We start from the raw sequence: 22367 nt of genomic DNA, 5'->3' as shown, positions 1-22367 counted from the left end.
CAAGACATCCACATGGAGAAATTAATAAAACAAATCGAGAAATGATGGGTAGAACTGAATCTTTTGGCAGTTGCTGTTACACAAATCAACTTAAATCTCCTTGTTTTCATTCCAGTTCTCTTCCTTGTGATCATGTAATTGGAATTTTGTGACATTTAGAATATTTGAGCCCCTAAATTAAAAATTTACAATAATATTAGCTACTATTCATTGAGTGCTTACTATAGACCAGGCACTGTTCTTACTGCTTTATATGTAATGACTTATTTAATCCTCACAGCTACCCCACAAAGGAAGCATTATTACTATTCCCATTTTACATATCCAAAGACAGCAACATCTGCCTATATTGATATCCTAATACCAGTTCACGGCCTTCTTTTCCAGGATTTGAGGAGTGTCAAGAAATATGTTTTAACTGAGGAAACAAGGAATAGAAATAATCTCATAATGATGTCAAAGGTTTAGCTGCTTAAATTGAGCAACTCTACTCCTTGAAAGGCTAGTTTAACAAGTTGGTTAGTCTGTAAAACCACCAGAATCAATATCTAAGCCACAACTGACATATTACTGAATATAAGTGTATGTGAAAACTATATCGATGTGGCACCCTCACTTTTTATCTCATTTCCAAAGTATTGCTTTGCCGGAAGGGACTAACTTATAACACTGAAATTGACACAGGGTTCAGAAGTATGTCATTTTGTCTGCCTCTCTGTGTGAGGCAAAGTGCTCCCATGGAGACCCTATATAGAAAAGACAGGCATACTCTTGCATTATCTAATGGTCTTCGTTTCTACAATAGAATCACATTCAGGACAGAATCGTTATGGAGACCTGGAAATTGTAAGAAAGATGAGGCAAATTTTTAAAAGTACCCTTGATTCCTCATGCATATGGCAAATTCACCTCTGGGTGAATCCTTGAGGTTACCTTTTGGAAATGAGATATTATCAGCCATGCAATGGAATACCTTAAGGGATGTGGAAATAAATAGAAGGAGGTCAATGCATCTGGAATATTGCTGACTGTTTATTAGATTTTATTTATTGGAAATGCTCTGTTTCTATATTTTATAAAAGTGAGATAGTTAAAATTTGATTTATATCTTCAGTTACACGAGTATATAAAGATTATGTATTTTAATAATATACATAAAAAGGATTTACTATAATTAATCTTTTCCGGGGGCAAAGAATATAATAAAAATCATAGTGATATTCTTCCAAAGAAGATAAAGGAAGAAATCAGCAACAGAAGGAAGAATAATAACAATTTCACACATTATGCTTTCAATGAAATAGTACTTTTCTGACCTGCGCTCTGATGATTTAGAACAGGTGATCATCTTTTTCAATCTGTTTTTAGTACACATACTATGACTCCTAGGTAATAAGGAGTATTTTACTAAGTATCTGTGGAGTGGCAGACAGATCCTAGGGTGGCTCAGGATAATTCCTGACATTGGTTTGCGTAATTCCATCCTTTTGACTGTAGGTAGAGCCTGTGACTTGCTTCTTCTTACTGATAGAATATCGCAAAGGTGACAGTATGTCACTTCTTGGTCAGGTTATGTTGCATGGTCAGGGATGTCACTCTTCTGATGACGTACATAAAATTCCATCTTTAGTCAACTGTGAGAGACTCTCCTGCTGGCCTTGGAAAGCAAAGAGCTATGTTGTGAACTGCCTACGTGGAAGGACACATGGCAGGGAACTGTGAGTGGCCTCTAGGACATGAAGGTGGCCTCTAGCTAAGAGCCGGTAAGGAGCTAAAGCCCTGACTCATAGAGCTGTGAGGAAATGAATCCTGGCAAAAGCATAAATGAGCTTGGAAGTGGATTCTTCCCCAGCTGAGCCTCCAGATAAAAATGCAGAGCCTGGTCAGCACTTTGCAACCTTGTGAGACCCTGAGCAGAGGACCTAGGTAGGCCGTGCCTGGATTCCTGACAGAAATTGAGATAATGTACATTGTTTTAAGCTGCAAAATTTGTGGTGATTTGTTACATAGAAATAGAAAAATAATGCATATGTATTTTAGAAAACCTTTATGCATGAATATGAATTACGAAATTGTATTTGGCATTGAGTATATGTGTATGCATATATGCATCTATGTCTGTATTTCACCCAAATCAGTTTTTCTTTCTTCTCATGTTATGAAAGAGTAAGGAAAGGCAGAAAACATTTTAATTAAATTCTCAGACAAAACCCAGAGTGGCAGAAGAGGGAACTCTAGTTAGCATTTGGGGTAACTCTGATTTCTGTTGACCGCCATTAGTATTTCCCACTCCTGAGTGTTCTAATTGCAGAGTCATGCATCCAGGTCTACCGATTACCATACTCATGACTTAACAAGACCCAAGACCCAAGGTATATGCTGGAGCCAAATAAACAAAATGGGTCAGCCGCTTTGAGAAAAGCCACAAAATGCTTTCAATAAAGCCACATATGGAAAGAAAACAACACTTCTGCATCATTCTCATTCAAGCAAAGAGAAGCAAAACAACAAATGGAGAGCTTAATAGTATGAAGGTGAAAGAGAGCTCCCGTGTTGGTAGCAGTTACTATCAGGTGCTATGCAGGCATGAAGCTTTGAAGGGACAGGAAAAAAAAATCAGGAGTCCCAGAAAGAAATGCATTAGATTACCTGACAAAATCCACTCCACCACTTGGAATCTATTGGATAGAAACTCCAGGAAACAAGAATAAGTGTGAGGTACAATACTGTCCATATTTCTTTTGTGCAACATGATCATGGGAGAGAAAATTTCCCATAACTTGTTTATGCAGGACATGGAAGAAGACTGGGTTGTTTTTTTTTTTTTTTCTGGAGAAGGAGAAGAAGGGAAAGGCTGTTCTCCAGAGCGCTTCAGAATGCAGCACTAAGACATTTCACACTGTCATTTGTTTCTGTGGCTTATGGTTTTGCTTTTAAAATTCTGCTAAATTCACACACGGCAAATTTCATTTTACTTCGTTATTACTCTTGGGAAATTATGTTTATTCTTTCATTTATGGTCATTTTAACTTTATGTATAATTTCGTATATCCATAGAAATATTTATAATGAATATTTAAGTTGTGAAAGAAACATAGTAATAAAACATTCTTGAGATTACCACCGACTGTAAAACTACAACAGCACCAATGCCACCAATACACCATTTGAGTTTCTTAGTGATTCTGCTTCCTCCGCAAACAGAATTGCAATTCTGTACATTTTGGTTATTGTTCCTATGGTTTTTACAGTTTTATGCTTTTTACATTATATATTTGTTTCATTTTCTTGGTTTTGAGCTCTATAAAAATGACATCATCCTGTCTGTAGTTTTCTGAAATTTGCAGATATTTCTGAGAATATTTGAGATTAATAATCATTTTAATGTCTACTCTCCTATATTTAACTCATTTTATTTAAAGGTGTGTTTTTAAATTTGTACCTTTATTAGTGGTATTTTAAATGATTACTATTATTATTATTTTAAATATAATTTTTGTTGAGGAAGATTGGCCCTGAGCTAACATCTGTCTCCAATCTTCCTCTTGTTTTTTTTTAACTTCTCCCCAACGTCCAGTACGTAGTTGTATATCCTAGTTGTAGGCTCTTCTTGTTCTTCTCTGTGGGATGCTGCCACAGCATGGCTTGATGAGCAGTGCTAGGTCTGATCCCAGGATCCGAACAGGTGAAACCCCGAGCTGCTGCAGCAGAATGCAAACTTAACCACTCGGCCCCGGGGCTGATCCCTATCGATTCTATCTTAATTGCATGAAATATATTTGACTGATACTTTGACATTTGTTTCACCTTGCTTTACAACCCTGTACCTGTCAATTTTTATAAAAGTGCTCTTGAGAACAATGTTTAGTTTCAAAATTGCTGGGTTCGGGGATCTACTTATCACTTGAAGCCACATATTTGTTACTTTTTATTTGTTTTAACTATCACTAACCAAGAAAGTTGTCTTGAAATCCTTTATTGTGTTGTTAGATCTGTTAATTTCTCCCTTGACTTAACACTTTTCTTTCTTTGTAAAATACAAAGTTATGTTGTTAGTACATAAGCATTTACAATTGTTGCATTCTCCTCTGGATGAAGGCTTTTATCATTATCTCAAAAGACGGTTTTAGTTCATCCTGAAATTTCTTTTTCTGTCCTTTACTTTTAAACTTTCTGTGTCCTTACATCTTAGGTTTATTTCTTGAAAATAATATATAGCTGTATTGTATTTTTTATCCACCTGACAATTTCTTTTAATTGGTGAGTCTGATTGTGACTTATCTGTAAAGTTTTACTTTGTACTTTAGAAATCCCTAATTTCTTTTGCTCTCTTTTTACTTTATTGAAGAGTAGAATTGATTTTTTTAGTTTTCTTATCCTTCTCTTTTCTACTGCTTTCAGCACTTACCTTTGAAATTGTATTCCATATATTTAATCCCAAACTTAATAAAATTTAAAGTTAACTACTAATTTAACACTCCCTCCACAACTCCGTAATACCTAGAGCTTTAAATCTTAGAAACTTTCAAAGCTACCTACTATTACTGTCCAATATTTTAGTTCTCCATTTTTAAAACTGTGTAGTAGGCAGCACTTTGTCCCCCATACCTTTAGATACTGGTGTTGTCCACATGAATATGCTATGTCATGTGACAGATTTAATTGATGTTACTAATTAGCTAACCTTGAAATAAACAGATTAGGTCGGATTCTCGGAGCAGACCTAATCTAGTCATCTGAGTTGTTACAAGCAGAGATCTCTCTCTGGCTAGCAGAAGGGAAAGGCAGAGGGATTAGAAAGCTGGCGATGTGGAAAGCGTGAGAAGGAAATGAATTCTGCCCACAACCTTACTGAGCTTGCAAGCAGAATTGTCCCCAGAGCCTCAAGAGAAGAGTCTTGTCTAGACAACACCTTGATTACAGTCTTGTTAGGCACCGGGGCAGAGGACCAGGCTGAGAGAAGTCCTACCTGGAGTTCTGACCCATGGAAATGTGAGATAATAAAGCCATGTTGTTTTAAGCTGTTAAACGTGCAGTAATTTGTTGCAGTAGCAATAGAAAATGAATACAAACTGCATCAAGTACAGTTATTCTTCATTATTTGAGAATTTCATATTTACGAATTCACCTGCTTAATAAACTTATTGTAACCCTGAAATCAATACTTGTGGCACTTTTGTGGTCATTCATGGCCATGCACAAAGAAGGGAAATTTGAGAGCCCCACTGAGCATATTCCCAGTGAAGGTCAAACCAGGCTATGCCCTGTCTGGTTTCAGCGCTCATAATATAAACAAATATCCTTTTTGCAGTCTATTTAGTGTCACGTTTCACATTTTTGTGCTTTTTCTGGTGATTTTACTATTTAAAATATTCCCCAAGCGCAGTGTTGAAGTATTATCTAGTGTTCTTAAGTGCAAGATGGCTGTGATGTGCCTGACAGAGAAAAAAAATACTCGTGTTAGATCAACTTTTTCATTCAGGTAGGAGTTACAGTGCTGGTGGCGGTGAATTCAGTGTTAATGAAGCAACAATATGGTACATCCAGAAAATGGAAGAAGAAATTCTCTGATCTGTATGTGAAGCCACTCTAGAAAATAACATTTACACTGTGTGATAAAACTATGGAAAAGATAGAAAGGTGCTAAATTAGTGAATTCATGAGATGATCCCTAACAAAAAAGTGTAGTGAACATCACTGTGGTGAGACTGAAAGCCAAAGAAATTTACAGTCACGTTATCCAGGGACATGAAAATGTTAAACCCTTCTCAGCTAGTGCTGGCTGACTACACATTTCCAAAGGCGATATGGCATGAAAAATGCTCAATGTGCAGGCGAGGAAGGTTCTGAAGATCTGGAGGCTGAGGCTACAGAAAAATTTAAAAATCCCTGCTAAATTTATACTGGAAAAGTGTTATATGGAAGAGAAGATTGTCAGTGCTGATGAGGCTGACTTGTTTTACAATGACTTTGACAATATTAAACTCAATTCATTACTTATTTCTAATATTTTGAGGTTAGGGTCAGAATTGACTTTTCATTGTAATGAACTCTGAACACTGGTGAGAAGGAAGTGCTCTTGTTATGTTTAAAGCCAAGTCACCAGCTTTTTAAATCTCGAGATCTCTTGGGATCTCTTCCTCAGTATATGTATATATATATGGAGATGTATATACTCTTTTCTTCATCTCTTTATTTTCCTCCATGTTTCTTAACTACTCTTTCTTGTTTTCATCTCCCTGTGCTTCATTTAAAGTAATTTCTTCAGATCTATCTTTAGATCATTAATTCTCTTTTTGCTGTTTTTAACTTGTTTTTGAGCAAATCTACTGATTTTTTTTTTATTGCAGTGATTATGCTTTTCATATCTAGAAGTACAATCTGGTTCTTTATCAAATAAACCAAGTCATTTTGATACTTACTTCTTGCTGTCTCATTTTCCTGATTTCATTTCTTTCTCTAAACATTACAGAGTAGGCAAAGTAAAGCCTGTATATGGTAAGTTCAATAGCAGAAGTTTTTGAAAAGGGTCTAATCCATTTTTTGCTCTGAATCTGTCGTTTGTTTCCTCGTCCATTTGATAATTTTTTTTTTATTTTAAACCTATATTTGGGTTAATTCAATTTGTGGCAAATCTGAAGGCCTAAATTTGGTATTTTTTTCCTAAGATGATTTGCACTTGTTACTTTGAGCTAGAGTGATACTGATCTGGAACTGTTTTAGGTTTTTAATGATCTGGCTTAATGCAGGAATTTTGCATGTACACCCAAGTCCTCATCCACACATTCTAGGCAAACATGGACACTTGTTCCATTGCAATCTTGATTGTTGTTTCCTTATAGGTCACAATTCCTTGTCTGCTTTATGTAATAATTTTTAAAATACATTTTCCTTTGTGCAGAAACTGTAAAGCATTAAAAGTATGTCTATTTAAAATTTTAATTTATTCAGTATTTTATCATTGTAATTAGCGTTTTTTTCCAGAATATTAATTGTGTTATACCACCAGAAGAGAGAAAAATAATAGCTACTCGTTACCTAAAATCTTTGACACATTACTAAGTACTGTACGAAGCACCCAAATATTTGCTTGAAATGTACCTACATAGTATTTTATTGAAGTCTAATGTGTATGTACATATGCATATATATATATATATATTTAAAACAAATTTTGAATGTTCAACTTGATGAATTTAACAGGTGTACACACCTCATAAACACAAAGGATACAGAACTTTTTCAACATTCTGGAAGGCTTCCTTGGGCCCCTTCTCAGTCAATAGCTCCAAAGGTAACCACTATTTTGATCTCCCACTAAAGATTAGTTTTGCATGTCCTTGGATGCTTTTAAATGGAATCTTAAAGTATTTACTATTTGGGGATGTCACCAAGTGGGCAAAACAGGAGGCTTCTGAATTTCCCTCCTCTTGCGGATGCATTGAACATATAGCTACACACACATCAATTCCTTCTGAGAAAAATCCAGAAATTAGTTGAGTGAATTCTATACATAGGGTGACTAAGAAAATACCCACATCAAAATGGGTAGGAAAGTTTGAGACATGCCCTCATCATAAACCCCAACCCCAGCACAGCATCTTGCAATCAGGGGTGAGTCCCTAACTCCCAGCTTCTTCCTGAGTAGTGAAGATTTTGGGCCACACATATAGTGCCCCAACTTTTAAGGCTGCCACCTGCAGGATAGACTCCCAAATGACTTAGCTCAGAGAGCCACTAAGGCTTGAAATCACTAGTCCCACAGCGCTATAGCAAACCAAGAAGCAGTTGTTAAAGGGTCTTTTGAGCACTACCCCTGGGTATACTCCTGGGCTCAGAGCAGAGGGAGCAGGCAAAAATAGCCATTTTCTAGTTTTTCTCTGAAAGGGGTTTGACTGCATAAGCTGCTGCCTGAGGGTCCAGCTTCTAATTCGCCTGCATGCGGGAGCTGACTGTGATCCTTTGGGAGCCTCATGAAGCTGGTGGGCACATCTTTGCTGTCTTCCTCCATCTGGAGAGAGAGATTTATTTCAGGGATCCAAGGATAGTTCAACATCCACAAATCAATCAATGTGATACACCACATTAACAAAATGAAGGATCTAAATATAAGGTCATCTCAATAGATGCAGAAAAAGCTTTCGACAAAATTCAACATCTATTTATGATAAAAACTCTCAGCAAAGTGGATATAGAGGGAATATAACTCAACACTATGAAGGCCGTATATGACAAGCCTACAGCTAACATTGTACTCAATGGTAAAAAGCTGAAAGCTTTTCCTCTAAGATCAAGAACAAAGCAAAGATGGCCACTCTCACCACTTTTATTCAACATAGTATTGGAAATCTTAGCCAGAGCAATCAGACAAGAAAAAGAAAAAAGTCTTGGAAATTGAAAATTTATGGATGACATAATATTATATGTAGAAAACCTTAAAAAATGCCACCAAAAACCTGTAAGAACTAATAAATGAATTCAGTAAAGTTTCAGGATAAAAAATCATTACACAAAGATCTTTTGTGTTTCTATACACTAGTAAAAACTATCATAAAGAGGAATTAAGAAAACAGTACTGTTTATAATTGCATCAAGAAGAATAAAATACCTGGGAATAAATTTAACCAAGAAGATGAAAGACCTATACACTGAAAACTATAAGACACTGATAAAAGAAATTGAAGAAGACATAAATAAATGGAAAGATATTCCATGCTCATGAACCAGAAGAATTAATATTGTTAAAGTCCATACTATCCAAAGAAATCTACAGATTCAATGCAATCCCTGTCAAAATTCCAATGGCATTTTTCACAGAAATAGAACAGACAATTCTAAAATTTTTATGGAACTACAAAGATCTCGAATAGCTGAAGCGATCTTGAGAAAGAAGAACAAAGCTGACGGCATCACGCTTCCTGATTTTAAACTATATCACAAAATTAGAGTAGTACAACACTATGGTACTGGGCATAAAAAGCACACACATAGATCAATGAAACGGAATAGAGAGTCCAGAAATAAACCCAAGCATACATGGGCAATTAATATATGCCAAAGTGCCAAGACTATACAATGGGGAAAGGACAATCTCTTCAATAGATGGTGTTAGGAAAACTGAATAGCCACATGCAAAAGAATGAAACTGGGCCACTATCTTATACTATACATAAAATTTTACTTAAAATGGATTAAAGACTTGAATGTAAGATCTGTAACCACAAACCTCCTAGAAGAAAATAGAAGCAGTAAGCTCCTTGACATTGGTCTTGGTGATAATTTTTTGGATTTGACACCAAAAGCAAAGGCAGCAAAAGCAAAAATAAACAAGTGGGACTACATCAAACTAAAAAGCTTCTGCACAGCAAAGGAAACCATCAACAAAATGAGATGGCAACCTACTGAATGGAAAAAAAATATTTGCAAATCATTTATCTGACAAGGAGTTATTTCTAAAATACATAAGAACATAGAACTTAATAGCAAAACAAAAAAACAATCTGGGGGTCGGTCTGGTGACATAGCAGTTAAATTTGCTCACTCCACTTTGGTGGCCTGGCATTCACTGGTTCAGATCCTCAGCACGGACTAGGCGCACACCTCTTATCAAGCCATGCTATGGCAGGCGTCGCACATATAAAATAGAGGAAGAGGGGCACAGATGTTAGCTTAAGGCAAATCTTCCTCAAAAAAAAAAAACTGATTAAAAAATGGACAAAGGATCTGAATAAACATTTTTCCAAAGAAGATATACAGATGACCAACAGGTACATGAAGAGATGCTCAACATCACTAATCATCAGGGAAATGCAAATCAAAACTACAATGAGCTATCACCTCACATCTGTTGGAATGGCTATTATCAAAAAAATAAGAATTAACAAGTGTTGGGGAGATGTGGAGAAAAGGGAACTCTTGTGCACTGTTGGTAGAAATTTAAGAATTGTTCACAATAGCCAACATATAGAAACAACCCTAGTGTCTGTCAACAGATGAATGGATAAAGAAAACATTACATATATTTCTCTATATATATAAAATATTATATCTATGTATGTATGTATATATATATATATATATACACACACAATGGCATATTATTCAGCCTTAAAATAAAAGGAAATACTTCCATTTGCTACAACATGGATGAAATTGGAGGGCACCATACTAAGTGAAATAGATAAAATAGGGACAAAGAAGGGCTGCATAGAATCACTTATATGTGGAATCTAAAATAAAGAAAGTTAAACTACTGGAAAAAGAGAACAGAACAGTGGTTGCCAGGGGTGAGTGTCGGTGGGGGAACAGGAAGAGGTTGGTAAAAGGCCATAAACTTTCAGTTATCAAATGAATCAGATCTGAGGATCTGGTGTACAGCATCGTGACTATAGTTGATAATACTGTATTGTACAATGAAATTTGCTAAGAGAGAAGTTGTGTTCTCACCAAAACAAAATAATTAAGAAAGGTAAACATGTGAAGTGATAAATGTGTTAACTCAATTGTGGAAATTCTTTCACAAAGTACACACATATCAAATTAACCCCTTTTACTCCCTTAACATATTACAATTTTGTTTGTTAATTATACCTCAATAAAACTGGAGAAAAAAGTGTATACTATTTAGGGTGTGGATTTTTTTGTGTCAACACCCTTCCCATGAGATTCATCAATGTGGTGGCACACTTCAACAACTTGCTATTTATCAGTGTATAGTATTGTATTTTATGGATGGAGATATGAGTTGTTCCTAGCTTTTAGCTGTTGTGAGTGACACTGCTAAAAATATTCTTATATATGTCTTTTGATTCAAATATATATTAATTAATGTTGAGTATATATTTAAGAGTGGAATCACCTGGAGATAGGGTGTACATTATATTCAGCTTTATTGGAAGCTACTAAGGAGATTTTCAAAATGGTTGTGTTAATCTGTATTATAGGAGAAATTTAGTTGCTCCACATCCTTTCCAGATCTTGTTTTTTTTTTGTCATTTGGGTAAGAGTGTAGTAGAACACACTTGTGATTTTAATATGTATTTCCTGATGACTAGTGATGATTTCATTTTCTGACCGTACATTTAGATAAAGACTTCTGTGAAGTGCCTGTTCAAATATTTTGCTCACCTTCTTAAGTTGGGTAGTTTGTCTTTTAAAAATTGATTTGTAGGGTTTCCTTATATATTTTCGAAACAGTCTTTTATCAGATTCTGTTTGAAAGAGAAAGAAACTTAGTGAAGGAAAGAAGCTATAAGTCAGATGAAGAAAGGTTTCACTCAGTGGTCTACATCAGTGCAGACTCAAGGCCAAAATGTACAGGCAACATTTCCCTTAGATCTTGGTCACCTTTTTCTTCCTGTTAGCCCAGTCTCCAGGAGCTCCTGAATACTGTGTATACCACGTAGGTGACGGTGTGAAGTGAAATCTCAGAACCTCAAGGATGAGTTAACACAATATTTGTGTTAAAATTGCCCCAGTTTTACACTGCCCGCTTACATTGCCCCAGTCACTTTCCATTTGTGGACAAGACTTCCCAACGCTTCACAGCGTAAAAGCTTTCGTATGTAAGTGTTAAATTGAGGAGAGTCCTGAAAATCCATGCCCCTAATGAATGGGGATTCAATTGGCAGATTTTCAACATGAATAATTAAAAGAGTTCTAAAAGTAGAGGCTAATTGAATTTCAATTTACTTCTTCTGCATCAACAGCATGATTTTAGAAACTTTTTAAAAATAGCAATAATATGCTCAAATATTTCATTACAGCATGACATTAATGATCTTGTAAGTAGGCTAATTGTAGATTCCATGGCAGACCTCCCTTGGAGATACTTCTGTTCAACGCTGAGAGCTGGTGGAATAGATTTAGTCCAACAGTCCACCCTGGAATTTGAGAGATTTTTTTACTTTCTTAAATCCACGGGAGTTAGAAAGCAAACTTTGTGTACAAGTACAGACTCCTTGAAATCAGAGAGATATTTTTATATCTTTACGTTACTTGGGAAATTATTTTTGGGTTCTTGTATATTTTGTATTAGGCAACACACATAACAATTCCCTATGTTCTCCATCCAAATATGTAATAATGACTTTAATAATTTATCCTACATACAATGCCACATACAACTTTAGGGAATTCACAGACCTGAGATCCCTATCTGTGAAATCTTCATGGGCCCGTGGATCCATGAATTAATAAGCCCTGGTCTGGAGGATAAGGATGCTCCCTATTACAGGGCCTGACACAGGACCTTGCTGTGAATATCACAAGTGAGTATGCACTTCTTTTCAGTGTTTCCCCAGATGATGATTCTGGGGACAATAAGAGGAGGAATGGTGGTACTGGGAAAGGGAGGTGAAGGGTTGAATGGACACCACAGTGACTTTTCTAAGGCCCTATTTCTATCACCATTGTGGAAACCACATAAATTTAGTGACTGGAAATTTAAATCTGATGAATTCCTTCAAAGTTACAGTTTCCTGTGTTTACAGTTTTATCAGCTTTAGGAACTCAAATCAGCGCGAGCATTTCACATTTCATAAATGCACCATTAAGAGTTTTCCCTCATTGTTTTGATAAGGGAAGAATGAACCAAGTGTCGGGGTGAATCAAGAAAAAAATATGCTCCTAAAAATCTTCTACCAGGTATTAACAAAGAAGTATGGGCATTTCTAGAGAAAAACTATTCTCATGGGTTACATTGCTGAATTTGCTGGAAATTCAAGATTATGTAATCTAGAGATCCATTTGCGTTTTTAAACCTTTCCTGACAATAAACTCTATATTCCAGAAACCTTCCAAGATATGAGTTTATTCTTGCTCTTTGTATATGCAATGCTTTTAGCAATGAAGAACATCAAATAGAATTCAAAACGAGCAAAGCTTTTTTTGATATTACATTTTTATATTTTCTTGAAGGTTTTAAATCTACATTTGTTATTGATGTATAAAGCACAAGTAAGTCTTTGTCTCTCTGTCTCTGTCTCTGTCTCTCTCTCATGTATGAGTGTGTGTATATATGTAAAATTGGGGACAGGAAACCTGGGCAGATAGAAATTTCTGCTGAGTTAAATGTAAGTGAATTAGAAATGTGGGAATTAAATTTCAATTACTTTATCTCATTAAACAGAGGACAAAATAATTTAGTCAAATGTATTTTCGGTATGCTGTATATTAAACATTTTTAAATAATTAAGGTGTTTGATAAATATTGTCCATATGTAAACAAGAGTCTATGTTAATACATAACACTTAAGGTAGCAAGATTCCAAATTAGTTTTACATGCAGAGAAGAAAATAGTCACATGGTCAAATGCATTTCTTACATAAAGCCTCTCAATAATTCTGTATGGGTTGAATAGTGTCTCCCCAAAATCATGTCCACCTGGAACCCATGAATGTGATCTCAACTGGACATATGCTCTTTGCAGATGTTATCATGTAAAGATAGGGTCATACTGGATTATTGTGGGCTCTATTCCAATAACCAGTGTCCTTATAAGAAAGGGAACATTTGGACACCACAGAAACAGACAGGGGGAATCTGGCTATGTGTAGACAGAGGCAGAAATTGGAGTTATGCAGCCACAAGCCAAGGAACTCAAAGATTTCTGGCAACCACCAGAAGCTAGAAGAGGTAAGGAAAAATTCTTTGCTGGAAACTTCAGAAGGAACATGGCCCTGCTGACACCTTGATTTTGGATTTCTAACCTCCAGAACCATGAGAGAATAAATTTCTGCTGTTTGATGCTACCCACCTTGTGATAATTTGTTATGCCAGTCTTAGGAAAGTAATACAGATTCTTGTTGCTCCTAGATGAGGTCCAAAATCCTTCATATGACCTATAAGGCATTTTGTGATTAGGTCCCTTCTTGGGTTTCAGTCCATCAACTTACCTCTCTTCCTGAGAAGTTAATTGAACAATGTTATCATTACAGGTTTTGCTGTAAAATAACATTGCGTTATGTTCTAATTTGCACACAAACCCACATTTTGAAGTTAGAAAACAATATACTGCCAAATGTCTCAGTGCAAATATGGCTAGCATAGAAATGGTTTTGTAGCTGCATTTTTAAATCATGAGATCAATAGTGATGATTTATTGACAGCCGGGACTGCATTGCTGCTGAGTCACTTTTAGATTTGTAATGATTCATAGGGGTCAAAACAGAAAACAGAACAGTAATCCACCCATCTGTAAAAGTTATTATATCATAACTACAGGTGTGATTCAGTTTAGGAGCATGAACCCTAAGAGTGTGCCTGGTATTTAAATGGATTTATTGTAATTATACATCTTGTAGTGTTGTGTATGATGGACTACTTGCCTGGAAAGAATCCTAAATTTTGGAAAATCACCTTGATACCAGAGACGATGAACATATTGAAAAGACTTTGGTTCTGAGGTCATAAGTCCATCTCATTCTCTTTCTAGCTTTGTAAATAGTGGCATCCTTCTGAGTCTAACTTTCCTTATGAGTAAAATCAAGATAATTAACTCATAGCATTATACTGGATATTACATAATGTTTAATATTATATCCTAGTATAAAACTCAATGTATCCAACATTTTTTCAGTAATGGTGGTAAATTCATCTTTTTAACTGTAAGAAAATAGTGAGAAATTAAAGACAGTGTGTGCCAGTTAGCCAATGTGACAAAAAATGTTTCATAGCAAACTAACCCAAAACTCAATAGCTGAAAACAGCAATCATTTTTATCACAGATTTGAGGGATGGCTGGGGTTTGGCTGATCTAGTTTGGGCTCAGCTGGGGAGATTCAGCTATGCTCCAGGTGTCTCTCATCTCATCATGTGACCAGTGAATGTGCTGTTCTCATAATGATGGCAATGGTGCAAGAGATGGAACCCATATCGAGCAAGAGTTTTTCAAATTTCTGCTTGCATTACATCTGATAACATCGTATTGGCTAAAACAAGTCCCACGGCCAAATCAAGGAGTGGAGAAATATACACCTACCAAGGGTAGCGGTGGGTAGTGAAAGGATTTCAAATTGCAATCGAAAATTAGAAATTTGAGTCAGTAATGCAATTTACCACAGAGTCACCGGTTTCAAATTATCATCTAATTGAAAAGGACAAGAGAAACATTTTTAATAACAAAAAGACATTAGACAGAAAAAGAAAAGCTATCGTCAATTGAGGTTTGGTGCAAAGCACAAAAACCAGGGGGTGATTGTAGGGAGAAGATTGCAGTCTGCCTCTACTTCTAGAAAATATAACTCTAGGAACCACAGGCAAACAATCAGCCAGTTATCTCAGAGACCTCAAAAAATTATTCCTCAGGCAAAAAGGAGTCTAATTATATAACATGTTTTCAACTGCTATCATCTTGAAGTTAACAAGAAAAATAAAGGATTCTTCTACCCTTACAATGTATCACGTGAGGCTCACTACTGTTACGAAAGAGGCTGCAGCTTTCTGTATCAAAATTTCTGGGTGGCCTGCTATGGGGGTTTTATTATTCAGGCATAGAAATAATTAATCACTGAGGCTATGAAAGCATGCTGAAATGTGATTAAATGTAAGTCAGAACTCACGGATCAAAATCTGCAGTTCCCAAATAGATATTACTCCAAGAGCAAAGTATGCTTAGGAGAACTGGGCAGGAATAACTCTCAAAGGAAAGTGACATCATCACTTTGCTCATGGTGGGGATAATAGGGACAGAGTGGAAAAATCTTGTGGTTTGGAATCAGGTGGCCCAAGTTTGTGTCATGGCTCTACCAGTTAATTATTTGACTGGTATAGTTATTTTAACCTTTCTGATCCCACTTCCACAGTTATAAAATCAGTATTGTTATCTCTCACAGGGTTGTTAATAAAATCACTTGAAGTAATATTTGTCAAAGAGTTTTACCAAGTGTAAACTATTACCCATGTTATTGGTTGCTATTTCAAGTTAACAGACAGATAACATGCCTCTAATACTCTGTCAGTTAACTTCGCAGAAAGTAATACAAGATGAAGGCGTGATGGACTTGATCACAAAATGCCTTATAGGTCATGTTAAAGATTTTAGAACTTCTTCAAGAAGAAAGAATAGCTTTATTCCTAGTTTCATTTTGGTTACAGAGTGCATTGCTAATGCCAACGAGTGGCCTAATATACGTGGCTCACGTTCCAGGAACATTAAGAGAGGTACCTTAGAATTAATGTTGTCAAGTGTTTACATTTCCCATTGGCATTCATGTGTTCGAAGGTTTTCAACTTCTACATTTTCTGACGTAATAATAGCTTCAACTATAGGAAAGGCCTACAGAGGTAAACCAGTATGGTTAATCGTATGTGTCAACTTGTCTGGGCTAAAGGATGCCCGGATAGCTGGTAAAACATTATCCCTGGGTGTGTCTGTGAGAGTCATCATTCTGGAAGAGATTAGCATTTGAACTGGTAGACTGTGTAAAGAAGATCTCCCTCAGCAATGCGGATGGGCATCATCCAATCTGTTGAGGGCCTGAATAGCGCAAAAACGTGGAGGAAAGGCGAATTTGCTTGCTTTTCCAGCTGAGACATGCATCTTCTTATGCTCTCGGACATTAGGGTTCCTGGTTTTCAGGCCTTCAGACTCAGACTGAATTACACCATCGGCTTTCTTGGTTATCCAGCTTGCAGATGGCAGATTGTGAGAGTTCTCAGCTTTGATAATCACGTGAGCCAATTGGTACAATAAATCTCCTCATTTATAAGGAGGTTGGTTCTCTTTCTCTGGAGAACCCTGCCAAATACATAGACATAACTGTGAGATAACTCAGTTATCAAAGAGTTGCTAACTGTGCTTGAGTTAACCTGTTCTTATTTTCTTCTCTCATCATGTTTGCTTTGGGACCAATGGCAAGAAATGGATGCAAAATCACTTTCAGATTGAAGTAACAATCTATATACATTTTCTTTGGGAATATGAGAAAGGGTAATTTTTACGTGTAAGCATTCTGTGAATATGATAACAGCTACAAAGATATGCTGTAGAGTGGGGAAGAAGGAGGGTTTGAAGGTTAAGAATTCTTAATTTGTAAGAAAAGCCAGAGTCAGGTACTTGATAAAAATCAACTGTAAAGTGAGTATTGTTTTTCATATTTGTCATGAACTAAAGCTTATCCATAGCATGAAAATAACTACACAAGAATATCTCATCTTAACTAGATTCCAAGTGTGACACAAGGCTGCTATTCACTTCTCGGACAAGTGTTTCACCATGATGAGGATGAAACCTGCTGATACATCACCAAAAAATGGCAGATTGTTTTTTTAAGCAAGCAAAGCAAAAAGCAGCACAAAGGAAATTCAGAGTTGCAGAATAAAATCTAGTAAGAATCTTGTTTGATGCTACTGAAAAGTAATTGAATTTGTGAGTACCGGGCAAACAGCTCAATGAAAAGCATATGATATGCTGATGTGTTGACATCTGAGCTTACTTTACAGAAAGGCAAAAAAAAAAAATCTTTAAATTTGAACTTGTGGAAATAGTTTTCTGCCCTTTGTGACTTCTTGCATGGGATCTTCATTTCATATTAATTTGTTGAAAAAAGATCTGAAATAAGTTCTAATATATTTAGCATAATCTTAAAAAGGGGTATTTGAATATGTTAAGTATAGGATAGGATGTTGAGGGAAAAAAGCATTCATTTCTTAGAATTGTTAATAATTTAGTATGTTTTAAAATGTGATGACCAAATTCAAACTAAAATAATATAAGCATCTCAAGTAACAGGATACATTTGTTATTGTCATGATGGCTGCAACCTAAGTCAAGTAAGGCATTGTTAGAAATAAATAGCTTTTATGTGGAAGGTGATGAAAACCTCTAGCAGCACAGCTGGAGCACATCTGCATTATCTCAGCAATATTTAGCAGTTACAAGTTATGCGTTTATACATAATGCATATGTTTGCTTCACATCAGCATTACCAATGGCTAGCCTTTTTCCATTGTGTATCATTTCACAAAACGTATGCAATTCTCTAAGTAAGCATTGAGAAGCGACAATTCTGGGTAGATTTTTATTTCAATGTTGTTTTAATCAAAATATTTAGCAATTTCCCCAAAACAATGCTCTTTACTATGTTTTCCAGTGGAGGTATGCTATGAAGGTGAAAAAGGGATGTGTACAGTAGCATACTCTGTGGGATGCAGATTGTCAGTCAGCTGCATGTAGAAGGACAAAGTGCTGCCCAAAGGGAAGGTTACCATGTTCTGGCCATGCATACTGTAACTCAGGTCATTGTATGCAAAGACTATGCTGTGGACTCATCATCCCTTAAATTAGGTTAACCTCTAGTATGTTGGAGACCGAAGCATAAACACTGACTTCCTGCCTTTACTAACAATTCTACACAGATGAAATAAGTTTTAAAAGATCCTACCTGGATGAGATAAAGGTAAAATGGACATTGAATAGCCTTAACACAGAGAAAGAAGTCAACTATAGGACTGCTCGTAAGCTAGGAAGAATATGGAAGGAAGTGATTTCCCATACTTTTGCTTTGGTGGTAGAGTTTATGGTTTAGGTAAATATGTAAGTGACTCAGCATCATCTCTGTATTAAATTTGCAAATAGGTGGCAGCAATAGAAATAAGTGGTTTGGTCTTGCTGGAGTGTAAATTTTGAGGCATGGATTGATGAGAGATGAGGCTGAGGAAGCTGGCAGGGGCCAAATAACACAAGACCTTATGTTCTGTATGGAGTAGATTGAAATATATCCATACATACAGGATACAGATAAGAGTTGGATGGCCAGTGAAGGATCTTAGGTAGAGAGTGATACATTCAGATTTCTGTTTTAGGAAGACCACTCTGTCTACTGAGGATGAATTACGTGGGTGTGTGAGGCAGGGAGTCAGAGGAGATAAAACCAAGAATTGTTTGCTGGTTGGTGCATAACCCTGGAAAGAGATAAGGAAGAACTTGATGAACACCCTGTTTCAGTTTTTTGGCATCACAATCCTTCCTTCTTCTCTTATGATAACTGGGGTGACTGCTCAGGAGTTCTCTGGACATGTGAAAACAGGCCACTGATGGTATTACTCAAATTAGGGAAAAAATACTTGTAAAACCATTTTAAGCTCTTTACTGCAGTTTGAATTCATTTAGGCACAGATTGTTTACTGGATTCCCACTGCGTACCAAGTACCAATATGTGTCCTTTGAATACAATACTGAGCAAAAGTAAGATGGTCTCTGGGTCCCATGGGTCCCTGCTGCCACCAAATGTATAATCTAGTGGCTGGTGTACAGAGAAGTGCTCACGGAAGTAGAATATAATGCAATGGACAGTATGGTAGGGGCAATACACAGTTAGGTGAGAATATATCTGGTTGGGGGAGAATGCACATCTTTTCCCAATTAAAGACATCAGGAAAGGATTCTGGAAGAGTTAAGATCTAAAATGAAGAAGGAGCAGGGGTTAGTTAGGGACAGTGCAGGGAGGAGGGAAAGTTCAGGCAGAGGAAAGCGTAGGTATAAATAGAGAGCCTGGCTCAGCCAGGAACCTGAAACTAGTCCAGGCTGGTGGGATGGAGACTGGATCAGGAAGGAGTATCCAGAGGTGAGCCTCATCGTGCTGTGTGTGTATTGTCATCCCAAGAATAACACAAATTCCTTCAGGATAGGACTCTGTACAACTTTTATAATTTGTTTTGTCCCAGCCTCTTTAATATTCAATGTACGCATCAGCTACGGAGTGCAGCCTATTCTCAGCAGCCAAAACGCCATGACTTTGGGTATATAGGTCCTGCTCCTGGCAGGGAGGTTGGTTGGGGGGCAGGGGACGAATAATTTAGTGGCGAGAAACTAGAGTACTCTGAGCATCTGTGCACTTCTAATTCTGTAGACTTCTTTTATCTAAACAGGCCCTTGGCTGCTCCCTCTGCTTCATTCATTGCTTGGTGGCTTCCCAAACTGCAGTAGTAAGTAGAACGTTGACAGCGTTGCCTTTGCTCAAGACAGGTTTTCTAGTACTTAGAATTCAGTGTCTTGAGTTCATGTAACTAATGCTCTATTTTTTGCCCCAAAATAGAAGTTTCCCTTTTGATCCCCCATTTTCTGTTCTTCTTCCTCCTTTCCAGAGCAGAGCTGCTCTGCCTGCTATTTATCAGAGGGTGTGAAAGGGAGATTTAATTTCCAAACTATTCAAGAAGGCTCTTGGGGGTGTCCTTCACTGCATTGCTACTTCTGGACCAGCACAAAGTGAATTCCATGCACGCACGCTTATCTGTCTTTGACAGCCCCTTGGAGTCTCGCCTCTCACGGTGAAGGGAGGAGGCAGAGGCTGCCGCCATCCCCAGCCCCCTCACCTAGTGCCTGTTAGTCCCTCTTGTGTTCTCCTACAGATGCCCCTTCATCTATGGCTGTCTGTAGTGGTGGCTCCCCAGCCCTGCTCACTGCAGCCTTCTTCAGCAAATGCCAAACCTCAAATGCATATGGGACAGTCTCCAGATAAGCACCACTGCTGTGCCCTGAATAATAGCACATTTTGAGTGTAGCCTGTGTCCAATAAGCTCTGAATGTTTATTGCACCTAGTTAGAAAGTGCAAAATTAAACTAGGAAGAAATGGCATGCCAACAAAATCTCCAATTTCAGTGAAATAAGGCAAATACCTCTTCTTAACAAGAGAATTGAAACTCTTCATGCTTTTTGAAAGGTATAAGGGATATCCTGGAGAATCTGTGGCATTCATTGCTCAAAAAATTAGAAGACAGTTCCTTGACTTCTGAAAGTGAGAACCACAGTATGAGTGAGATGCAAAGCTGATGAGCATATTGACAGGTGGCCAGGTTGAGGGGGAAAGCACACAGCCAGAGATAGCTGCCAGGACGTCTCCTGTGGTATCGCTGCTGGTAAGCTGGCTTATTTTTTTGATCAGCAGCTTTTCCTTCTTACATCTTCCTAGTTCCCTGTGGGGCAGCTACTGAGGATGCAGAAAGTGAGAAGAAAGAGTGAATATCCCAAAGATATGTGCTCAGTGAGGACTTTCTCTCAAAAGGAAGGTAGTTCCCTCATTAATAGATTAGGCAGAAGATAAATGGTGAGCATATAGTTGTAGGATATATATGTATACATACACACACACATATAGACCAGGTATATAGCATATAGAAGTCAGGTAGGATGCCAAGTCCCCTCTCAAAATGTGTGTGAATGACAGTAAGTATCCTAGGAGTATAGTCATTCTTAAACTCAGAAGTAGAAATGACTCCTGAAAGCTCCCACATGTTAGATTTCTATAAAGAATAATACACTCCATGACCATCCAAGGGTGCTTCTTGGGTCTATTTTCACCCACATTCATCAAGCTGTAAGCTATTGCAGTTCTCGCCAAAGACTTTTATTAGGAATCTAAGAAAGAACTCAGGAGAGCTGCTTGACTTCTGCATGACGGTACATTTGACTCTTCAGATTTTCCTTTGGTGGTAAATTTTGCTCCTGCTGACAGCAAGAATAATTGCTGCACACAAAGTTTAACTCTATTTTCTTGCTCAATTTTTACAGTGTAAGCAATCTTGGACAATGAAGTTTTTCAGACCAAATCCTGCTCTGGGCAGAGGAAAGCAAATTGTATTCTGATGTCCAATCCTACAGCAGCTTATTGTGTTATTATGGAAAGGGTGCTTACTTTGAATTGATCTTGGTATATCAGATAATAGCAAAGCATAGATTAATTTCTTTTTAAAAGTTTTGCATGCTGTTTTATTAAATAAATACAACTGCATGAGATGGATTTCATGTTTTAAAGTATTCTCAGCTGTTTAGTTATTTGTATCTTATTTTCTTTCACTATCTGCAGACTATCATGTTTAATTTACTGCATTCTTCCTCCATTGGAAATTTCCATTTAGGAATAATAGCATTGTTGGCAAGGAAATCACTTTAGTGTTAATGTATTCCATTATCTAATTTCACTGATAAGACCTGCTTCACCTGTTTGGGGTCTATAAAAAATGTCACTACTGTTTTAATCTTCAAAATATATGCAGTATGATTCTGACTCCCCAGCAACTCTACTCTTCTCCTGGAGTTCCCTCCCAAGTAATTATCAAGGATTTGAGAAATGCAAACACATTGACGATTTACTGCACTTTTTTTTTCACATGTTGTCCCTGTTGGGAGACTTGCAATTTTCCAGGCTTCTCTAGTCCTGACTTCTGACGGAAGGCTGTTGGTCTCCAATCCTGCCCAGGTGACTCCTCTGTGGTCACTGGTTTCCATTTCTGCCTTGTTTCATAGTTGAGGAGAAGGCTTTTTTATTTTATTTTTTTTTCAGAGGTACTGACGCAGAAGTTTCTAAGGACAGTGGAGAAGACCAATTATCTGATGCAAAGCTGTTTGCCAGAGCCAGGGATCTGAAT

The sequence above is a fragment of the Equus asinus genome, chromosome 3 (assembly GCF_041296235.1).
Source record: "Equus asinus isolate D_3611 breed Donkey chromosome 3, EquAss-T2T_v2, whole genome shotgun sequence".
In the NCBI taxonomy this organism is placed as follows: domain Eukaryota; kingdom Metazoa; phylum Chordata; class Mammalia; order Perissodactyla; family Equidae; genus Equus; species Equus asinus.
The sequence above is the reverse complement of the archived record's forward strand: the minus strand, read 5'-3'. Positions refer to the sequence as shown.